The sequence below is a fragment of the Tenrec ecaudatus genome, chromosome X, assembly GCF_050624435.1.
Source record: "Tenrec ecaudatus isolate mTenEca1 chromosome X, mTenEca1.hap1, whole genome shotgun sequence".
In the NCBI taxonomy this organism is placed as follows: domain Eukaryota; kingdom Metazoa; phylum Chordata; class Mammalia; order Afrosoricida; family Tenrecidae; genus Tenrec; species Tenrec ecaudatus.
The window spans coordinates 34,611,763-34,621,428 of record NC_134548.1 but is presented as its reverse complement, the minus strand read 5'-3'; the positions used below and the strand labels follow the sequence as shown (position 1 = coordinate 34,621,428).

The window sequence follows — 9,666 nt, the reverse complement described above, 5'->3', positions numbered from 1 at the left end:
CAAGGATTTCAGTCTTCAGTATGAAGTGCAACTCAATATAAAGAAGACCTCCAGGAGGGTTGAAGTGGACACCTGAAGGAGGTGTGGAGTCGGCGAACACAGACGAGACAGACGAGAGATGTTCTGGTGAAAGCAATCTCTGCAGAGTTCGTCTAAACAGCTTTATTTATACCATAAAAAGTCTTGCAGACCACTACATAAAAACAATGCTTTATGATTAACTCCAAAATCACCCTTATTGTTTCCACTAAAACCTGATAAAAGACAATTATAAGGTCTGTACTTTTTTCCTATCACTTTCTGTCCTCTTCCTGGTTCTTTCCCCCTGTACTGTTTGTCTTATACATCACATACTATTTTGATTGCAGTGTTCAGAAAATTTTGTTAGACGCATATCCTACTCACTGCCCTATTTTTTTGCCCACAATGTTTCTTTCCTGGTTGACTAACTTAACATAATGAAACTACTTCATGTGCTACTTCAAAGCCTATTATCTACAAGCAGAGTTAAATGCTTCTCAGAGTTAAATATTTCCCTTTACAAACTTTCCCATGGTAACTGTTCCATTGTCTATCAATGTCTCTTTAATTTTTATACTCCTGAGGCACCATGGGGGAGCCAAACCGGCTGATTCTTTGCCAGAAACTTAATGTTTCCCCTTTTCCATGTTTTCTATTAATGTTCACCATTCTCTCTCCTTCTATGTAAGCCCCTGTCCAAGGTAAAGGGGCATCAGTTGGGGGAGGCAGTTTATAAGGTCCTCTATATCGGTGAGGCCAAAAGATTCTCCCACTACCTAATCTGAATGGAATCCAGGGTTTTTTGGTGGGTTTCATTTTCTCCTCTGACCTCAACTTTGTGGTATCTCCCTCACTCAATTCCCACATATCCTCCTCAGAATTTCCAAAGATGTCTTGCTGTCTACGCCTCTCCAATGCCTCAGTTAAGGAAAGCCCTGTCATATTGAAGCAAGTTCTAGATCTGATTCTATTTGTACTTCTCAAGACTGTCCTCATATCCACTCCAGTGCAGTAAACATGACAATGCACAAAATTCTCAAGAATGGATTTAACAACAGCAAATATTTGTGGGATGGTGGAATCCCTCCCTGGGAAGCTCTGCTCTGCAGAAGCTTCTTACACCAGGCTGGAGCTTTGCTAGACAGCATGGCTGGGATGGCTCCCAACAGATTTTGTATTGCTTGGATCCACAATCAATGCTCATGGAAGCCACTGTCAAGAAACCAAAAGACATGTTGTATTAGGTAAATCTGCTGTACAAGACCTCTTTGGTGTATTGAAAAGCAAGGATGTTACTTTGAGGACGTAAGGTATGCCTGACCCAAATCATGGTATTGTCAATTGCCTCATAAATGTGTGAAAGTTGAATACTGAATAAGGGAGACCAAAGAAGCATTGACACATTTGAATTCTTGTGTTGGTAAACAATATTCAAGATGCCATATATTGCCAAAAGACAAACAAATCTGACTTGGAAGAAGTACAGCCAGAATTCTCCTTAGAGAAAAGGAGGATGATACTTCATTTTACATACTTTGGACATGTTGATGAGAGACCAATCCCTGTTGAAGGACCTCATGCTTGGAAAAGTAGGGGGCAGTGAAATAGAGGAATACCCTCAACAAGATGGATTGACACAGTGACTGCAATAATGAGCTGAAGCTTCACAATTGAGAGAAGGGCGCAGGACTGAGTGGTGCTTCATTCGGTAGTACATAGAGTCACTATGGGTTGGATTCAACTAAATGGCACATAACAGCAACATGCTTATGAAGGACAGATTTCCACCTCTTTAATCCTCCCATCAGGAATTCTGTACTGTTCACACTTTGATTTACACTGTTCAAATGACAATTTTGGCGTTCTGGAGGAATTAAAATCTGGTGCTCCTTCTGAATATTATTTGAGTATGGGAAACAAAAGAAGTGTGAAGGTGTAAGATCAGGACTGTAGAATGGTTAGGGTAAGGTTTCTCTGTGACATTTTTGTAGGACAGCCTTTATTCATCTCAAGGAATGAGCAGGTGTATTGTCATGCTGGATGAAAGTTCCTAAGCAGAACCTTCATGGCCTTTTCTTCACCAATAAACTTTCCCATTTTCTTTACATTTCTTCCTAATAATTCATTATGCTCATCCTGTGTCCTTTGAGAAAATATATCACAATTACCCCTTTGGAATCACCTAAAACAATCACCATAACCTTCTTAGAGGTTCCCTCTGCCTTGAATTTAAATGAACCAACAGATCCCCGCAAACTCAAAACCAAACTCTGCCATTAAGTGGATTCCAACTCATAGTGAACTTATAGGACAGAACAGAATTGCCCCTGTGGGTTTCTGAGACTGTAATTTTTTTACAAAAGTAGAACAGAAAGCTTTACTTTTTTAAACATGGAACTGCTGATGACCTTTCAATGACCTTTTGGTTAGCAGTCCAATGCCTCCTTATAGATTGCCTAGGAAGCCTTTTTTAATTGGATCCTTTTTTGAGGCATCCATTGAGACTAAGACAAGTGTACTATTGAGAGAACTTGTTTGAGGCCACTGATGGGAGAGACATGTTTAAACGTGATTCATTTGAAATAAACTCAGGCATGTATAATGTAGAATCCTAGAGACAATCCTTTCTTGGCTCATCCTTATATAAAAGTAAGCTCATTATCTCAATAGTGTGATTATAATGAACTCCGAAGCATACAAAGTACAAAGATAATTCTATTAGCCTCCTAGTTTCTCTTTAACAATCTATCCAAGACAGGACAAGAGTGTCCGTTTTGCTAAGGAATCAAGAAACATCAATGATATTTCACCCAATGTGGATAAAGATTTAAAAGAAATCTCCAGCATAGTATCATTTTTTAATGTAAAGAAGATACAAGTATTTCTTCAATCACTTGATCTAGAGTGCAGAAGTGCAACAGTGTCCTAGAAGTAATGTCTCTTAGACTCTCTTCTCTCTTTGCTGATTTGATGTTCACCAAAATATTTTGTGATTATTTATTTGATTTCTAAAAGGCACTATTATTGGAAAAGAAATTCCCAGGGTAGAAAAATGAAAGCATTCCTGTCACTGAAATAAGCCCCACCCCATTATCACCACCATTGTGGTGTAATTAAATGCAATGAAGACTCATATTTGGTTTGAGTATATTAAAAATTGAATAATTTTGCTTTTTTTCTTAGGTCATGCATTCTATATAGCATTTTCTAGTTGAATCTTGCCCCTAGGAACAGAACATTACCATAATTTTGTGACTGAAATTCTACTGGGACAAGCAACAACAATCAAGCTATTTGCATATAAACTTGGCGGTATGCTCACTAATTATATTGGTACAAAACCGTTAAATTAAAAATTGGTGATTCTGGCAAGTAAGATAAGACGCCAATTTAAAATTATCATTCCATGCTGTCAGCTTTTACCGTTTGAATTATAACATCTTTGGAACCCTTGAATACTGTGTTAAACAATACAGTTATTAAAGATACTGCTGACCTCTGCGCAGATCTGGCTGTTAAAGTCATGATGGTCTCTGAGGCAATGTAGTGAGTAAGTAGATGGACTCCCCTTTGGCGACAAGTTTGGCCCAGGCTTATGAAGGAAGGAAAAGCTGACAAAGGAGTCAATGTGGAAGATGCGAAGACAACACAAATATCTCACTTCTCCTTTTCTATTGTTGAAGCCACCCAAAACATCAAGAAGACCTCATAGACTCATGAGAATGGCACTTGCTGCCATCCTGATGCTTATAATCATTTCAGCATCACTGACATTACCAGAGACACTCTAAAAGTCTACCATAACTATTTTCAAGCAAACTTGATAGGGTTACTTCTTCCTCATCTATACCAGGAAAATTGAAAGAAAGCTACTTGGCCAACAGACTAGAAGAGAGCCATATTTGTATCCAGCTCAAAAAAGGTGCCCCATCAAAATGCTCAAATTATAGAACAATATCATTGATATTGGACACAAGTGTAATTTTGCTGAAGATCCTCTAAGAACAGTTGCAGCAGCACATTCACAGGGAGCTGCCACAGGTCAGGCCAAATTCAGAAGAACAAGTGGAATAAGTGATATCATTGTTGCTGTCAGATGGAACTTGGCTAAAAGCAGAGAATGCCAGCAAGATAGTCACTTGCAATTTATTGATTATACCAAGTCATTTAACTGCAGGGACAATACAAACTATGCATAGTCTTAAGAAGAATGAGAATACTTCATTGTGCTCATGAGGAACCTGTACATGGACTAAGAGGTAGTTATGCAAACAGACCAAGGGACTGCTACATGGTTTAAAATCAGGAAAGATGTGTGTCAGAGTTATATTCTCTCACCACACTTACTAAATCTGTGTACTGAGCAAATCATCAGAGAAACTGGAGTAACCCAAGAAGAAGAATGTGGCATCAAGATTGGAAGAAGGCTTATTAACCTTTGATATTCAGATAACACAACCTTGCATTCTTAAAGCAAGGAGAACTTAAAGCACTTTTTGATAAAGATCAAATTTGCAGCCTTCTGTATTTATTCCAATTCAATGTAAAGAAAACCAAAATCCTTACAATTGGGACAGTAAATGATACCTTGATACATGGAGAAAAGATTGATGTCAAGGATTTTGACTTGCTTGGATCCACAGTCAATGCTCATGGAAGCAGCAGTTTAGAGTTCAAAAGACACATTGCATTGGGTAAATCTACTGCCCAAGGCCTCTTTACAGTGTTGAAAAGCAAGGATGCTACTTTGAGGATTAAGGCGTGGCTTCCCCAAACCATGGTATTTTCAATCCCTTCTTATGAGTTTGAAATTTGGATAATGAATGAGGAGGTCCCAGAAGAGTCAATACATTTGAATGAGGGGGCTGGTGAAGGATCATGAAAATACTGTGAACTGCCAAGAAAACATGTCTTGGAAGAAGTACAGTGTGAATGCTCTTTAGACTTTGTCCCGTGTACTTGGGGCATTGTCAGGAAATACCAATCCCTGGAGAAGGACATCGTATTTGGTAGAGGAGAAGGGCAACAAAAGAGAGGAAGGCCCTGGAAAGGATGGATGGACACAAGTGACTGCAACAATGGGCTCAGTCATAGGGACAGTTGTGAGGATGGTGCAGGACTGGCAGTGTTTCTTTCTGTTATGTATAGCGTTCCTGTCCGAACCAACTCCACAGCACCTAACAGCAACAACAAAATACATTTTCTAACAACATAAATAGCAGCTATACATTATAGATCTGGCCAATTGGAACACAGCTACTTCTGTGGGAAGACACAATAGATGGAGAAGAAGCTCAATATTATTAACATAAAGCCAGGGGTCGACTTTGGAACAGGCTGCCAATTGATCATATGCATGTTCAAGTTGAAACTGGAGAAAATTAAAACAAATATTCAAGAGCCAAACAAAATATGATCTTGAGTATTTTCCACCTGAATTTAGAGACCACTTTTTAAAAGTAATGCATTAGCCACTAAGGAGATAAGACCAAGTGAATTGCAGGTTATCTTTATGAACATCACTCATGAAGAAAGCTAAAGATCACTAAAGAAGCAGGAAAGAAAAATAAAAGTGCAGAGTGGATGTCAGAACAGATTCTGAGACTTGCTTTCAAAGGTAGAAGAGGTAGAATGAAATGATGAGGGGAAAGCGTTCAAAAGAAGATTTCAAAGGAGTTATAAAGCCCAAAGGGGTGGCAGGGTGGGCTTCTTATTCCTTAAGCTGAAAGAACTGAAGAAACATTTCAAGTCTCAAGTTGGAACACTGGAAGATTCTGTGGGTCAAAGAAGATGAAAGGAATACATGGAGTCACTGTACCAAAAAGCATTTCCAAAGGTAGCATCTGATCAAGAACCAGAAATACGAAAGAAATCCAAGCTGCACTGTAAGCATTGGGGGAAAAGAAGACTTTTGGAAGCTGTACAGAGGAAACAGCTGCTTCATCCAAAGTGGGGAGCCAAATCCTTCTTCCTTGTCTGTTCTTAGTCTGGAAGCTCCACTGAAACCTGTTTCCGTTGGGTGACCCTGTTGGCATTTGAAACACCAGTGACATAACTTCCAGCATCATAGCAACACACAAGCCACCACAGTACGACAAACTGACAGACAGGACCCTGGAGAAAGACATCATATTTGGTAAAGTGGACAGGTGGTGAAAAAAAAGGAAGGCCCTAAACTCCATGGAGTGGCACAGTAAGCTGTGTCAATAGGCTCAAGCACAGGAACAATTGTGAGGGTGGTACAGGACTATGCAATGTTTTGGATTTTTCCTATTTTTCATAGGGTCACTGTGGGTTAGAGGCTGACTTAATGGCACCTAGCAACCAGACTCTAAGAGTTGACAGAAGCCCAATAGAAATGTTTCAACAAGTGGCTGCCATGCTGGAAGCATGCGTCCATGACTGCCAGGTAATTTGGTAGATAGCAACCTAGCCATCTGACTGGAAGACATATGTGTGCTTATTCCAAAGAAAGGTAGCCAATCAGAATGTGGAAATCGTTGACTAACACCATTAATATCACATGCATGTAAAATTTGGCTGAAGATCATTCAAAAATGGTTGCCACAGTGACATTACATTGACAGGTAGCTGCTTGAAATTCAGGCTGGATTCAGAAGAGGACAATGGATGAGGGATATCCTTTCTGACATCACATGGACAATGGCTGGAGGCAGAAAATACTAGAAAGATGATTATGCAAAAGCATTATATTCTGGGTCATAGCAAACTCTGAGTAACACAGGGAAGAATAGGAACCCAGGGACACAGCATTGTGCTTCTGGGGGATCTGTAGGGAGACAAAATGAAAAGATGGACTGCCTCCCCTCAAGTCTATTCTGACTCAGCAAGTCTGTAGGACAGAGTAGAGTTGCCCCTGCGTTACCCATACTGTCTCTTTACAGGACTAGATGGGGTAGACCTCCCCCGTGGAGTTGATGGGGTGGACTTGCACCTTAGACGGGGTAATCAGGCTTTCCAGGCTGTGATCTTGGAACAGATTGCTGGCCCTTTCTCCCACTGCAAGCTCTGTTATAGGGGACAAAAGAGACTCCACATCTCAAATATAATTTAAGAACACTTATTAAATCTTAAATAGGACAAAGACAAGAAAAAGACACACCATATTGATGAATAAGGCCAGCATGAGGAGGTTGTAATGACTTCTGAGGATTTATAGTCAGACAGTTACTTAAATAAGGCATGGTACCAAGGAAACTAGCAAATTTATGATTGGCAGCAGATCAATATATCACCTTTATAGGTGGGACTGGAACTCCTACATTATGGTAGACAGAAGAGCTTACAATAATGGTCCAGGGCAGGACTGGTAGGGCATGATTTATGACTCTGGGACACCCCCCCCACACCCACACACTCGCACAGAAGTACCACTCTCAAGACAGTGATCCCTATCAAGGACACACCCAGGCAAGACCCAAATTGAGACTGCCCTCCCTGAACTGGCTGGAGAGGGGTAGAGGTGATCCACTTTCCAAGGCACTGTGCTTGAGGGCAAGACCCTCCTCATCCCTAGTTAATGGTCACAAGGCATTCACTAGAGGCATAACCTTCCCGAGAAGTAAATGAGTTCTAATACTAATTACTCACTTCTCATGGTTACTGTCACTGGCTATACCCAAGAATCTTGCGAACTGCAAAGTGTGTGAAGTATGTTTTAGGGGACAGAAGAGATCCCAATGTTAAATATAACTTACAGAGAATATTTATTAAGTCTCAAAAGGAACAAAGACACCAACACATCATCTGGATGGAGAAGGCCATTAGCATGGTCAAGACGGGATCCAAGGATTCAGAGTCAGGATGCTACTTAAATAAGGCACCGAACACAGGGAACTGTTAAAAATTCATGACTGTTGGTGGATCAGTACATCACAATTAGACGTGGGGCTACAGAAGCAGAACCAGGGTCTTGATTGGGAAAGGTCCTACATTATCAGATAGATCTTACAAGATTGGTTCAGGGCCTTCTGACTAAGGCAGTCAGGGCACAACTTACTCATGGCTCTGTGCCCCCCCTGTACTGTCCCCAACATGGTGATTGCCATCAAGGACACAGGCAGGCAAACCTCTAAGCTTGACTGCCCTTGCCTGGACTAGCCAGAGAAGGGTGGAGGTAATACCCTTTCCAAAGCGATGACTGAAGGCAGGATTATCCACATCCTTGGTTAATAATTAGAATGCTTCAGAGACTTAAAGAAGGGGAAAATTGTTCTGCTGGATTTTTGATGCTGACAGGAGTTTTTTGTCCACCCTTTTATTTTGTTTCATATATCTGTATTAAAAATGTTTACTATGGGATTAGTATCACACTTTAAGGGAAGAGCAAACAAAGTAGGATTTGTATTGCTTGATAAACTATTAGCTTAATATTTAAACGTTTTGTTGCCTCAATTAACTTAAAGTAATGGACCAATAAACCTATAAAAGATGGTGGAGTAGAAAGGGGGAACCCATTATAAGGATCTACACATAACCTCCTCCTTGTGGGACAGACAACAGCGAAGTGGGTGAAGGGAGACATTGGACAATAATAATAATTTATAAATTATCAAGTGTTCATGAGGGAGGGGGGATCATGCAGGGAATGGCAAAAATGAGGACCTGATATCAAGGACTTAAGTAGAAAGCAAATGTTTTGAGAATGATGAGGGCGACAAATGTACAATGTGCTCCACATACAATGGACGGATGTATGGATTGTGATAAGAGTTGGATGAGCCCCAATGAAACGATTTTCAAAAAAAAGAAAGAAACAAAAAGATAATGATAGCCTCGAAATCAAAACACTTGGGTACTAAGCAAAAAATTTTACATTTCAAATTCACCAGCTGCTCCTTGGGAGAAAAATGAGTCTGTTTGCACCCATAAGGATTTACAGTTTCAGATACCATATATAGGATCGCTACGAATCAGATGACACTGGATTTAAGTTTGATGTGATTTGATGAGGTTCTATTAGGTGCCATTGGACTTTGTTTCAATTTTCTGAAACTCCGGTAACAATTTTCACCAAATTAGTGGCTTAAAAAATATACCCTCGGGAGTTGGAATAGGAGCTTGCTCCGTCCACTCCACGCATCGACCTGGTATTGCAGTACCTCCAGGAACGGTGCACCCCCTCAGGGGATATTAAAATAAATAATATATATATACCCTCTCTCATATCTGGAGACTAAAAGTTTGATCCACTTTCTAGGGTATCAAGGGGAGAATTCACACATTTCCTGCTCCACTTTTTTCATTTTCTCTAGATATTCCTTCACCTTCTCCAAGCCCTGAAAAAAAAAATAGACATATTTATCTGCATGACAAAGGGCTCCAGTTTCTCCCAGATATTCACATCCCCGAGCTCATAGGAAACAAGACTGATATGGGACTGGGTCTGTTCTCCTGGTCTTTATCTTATGCTTGTAGGCAACAGTATGTTCTTTCTCTCTAATCCTTTACCTCACAGCCTGTCCATAAACTACCAGCTCTAGAATCAAATAAAAAGTCAACAACTTCTTTGATATTGCTTAATAAGTTTCTAAGAATGTTCAAGGTAGAGATCAGAAGGCAGGAGAGCTAAGAACTATGGACAATTATTCTTAAGACTTATAATCAAATAACATTCAGCTTTTA

The 9,666-nt window shown here is 40.1% G+C and overlaps 1 pseudogene; it reads left to right on the top strand.

The window, feature by feature from the left end:
* The first annotated feature begins 9,016 nt into the window (after positions 1–9,016).
* LOC142435160 (U2 spliceosomal RNA) lies at positions 9,017–9,165 on the top strand (annotated as a pseudogene).
* The last annotated feature ends 501 nt before the right edge of the window (positions 9,166–9,666 follow it).